Genomic DNA, 1348 nt, shown 5'->3' on the forward strand with positions numbered 1-1348 from the left:
AAGGGCTGGAGAGGAGGAGGAGGAGGAGGGGGAGGGGGAGGAGGTGGGAGGTGGAGGGCATGCTGGGTTTTTTTAAAATTGTTAAGAGTGTTTGGATTTGTGTTTGTTGTATGAGTTTTTTGATTTGTGCGTTTGGTTATATAGAGAGAGAAATCGATTGCTTTGAGGGAAAGGAAGTTTGAGGAGTTGGAAAGGATTTTTAAAAGTATTTAAAATAATAAAAAAATAATTTTGAAAATATTAAAACATATAAAAAATACATCAAACAATAAAAGCAAAAGCAAATAAAACAAAAAAGCAAAAATTATCCCAAACAACTGAGAACATTTTAAAAAGTCAAATGCACATTTTAATACATAAATTTATAACAACGGAATGAATGTAAATATCAATCTTTCGTAGGGGTGTAAACGAACTAAACGCGAACGAACATGCTTCTGTTCATGTTCAGTTTGTTTTAAAATAAACTTGTGTTTGAAATTGTTTCTGAAGTCACTGTTCCTGTTTGTTTCTCAACGAACAAGCCGAACACTGGCTGGTTGCGGACGACGGGCCAATTTTAACTTCCTAATATTAAACTAATATAGTATATTAATATATTATTATTAATTTATAATTTATAAATTACAATTTGTTAAAATATCATAAATTTTTATATATAATTATTTTAAATTATTTTATATTTCGAACAATAACGATTCAAACACGAACGAACGCATCGCTATTCATGTTTGGTTCGTTTAACTAACCGAACAAAAAAAAAATTGTTCACGTTCGTCCTGTTTACTTATCGAACGAATCAAACACGAACTCATTGACGAACCGAACATAAACTATTCGCAAACAACGAGCTTTATTGACAACCCTAATCTTTAGTAATTGCATAGGAATTGTTTGTAAATATGTAAATTTCCTTAAACAATTAGCTAATATGAGTCTGATGGGCTTAAGAAATTGGACAGATGATATTAATTTAAAATAACTAAAAATTATATGATTTATATTTTCCAGATAAATTCAAAATTAGATCATGCTATCATGATGTTTAAATAATTAAAAAAAATTGTGGATAAATTTAAAATATTTATTATAATTGATATGATAAATTATTTCCTACACGTAAAAATAAAAAAAAATATCTGACTTATTTTTTTCTGGAAATTTGATGAGAGACGGCGGGCAAAGTGGTATGTTTATGCTGAGGCGGGCACGTGGCGAGGTGTGGAGAGGTGGAGATTCTCCGCTCAACACGTGGCAATTAAGCGGCGTACTGGGCACGTCAGTGCATGGAAAGTAACGATTTTGGGTACGTGGAGATGACTTGCCCGTGAAAACGCCGACGTTATTT

This window comes from Phalaenopsis equestris, unplaced genomic scaffold (genome assembly GCF_001263595.1).
Source record: "Phalaenopsis equestris unplaced genomic scaffold, ASM126359v1 Scaffold233033, whole genome shotgun sequence".
Classification (NCBI taxonomy): domain Eukaryota; kingdom Viridiplantae; phylum Streptophyta; class Magnoliopsida; order Asparagales; family Orchidaceae; genus Phalaenopsis; species Phalaenopsis equestris.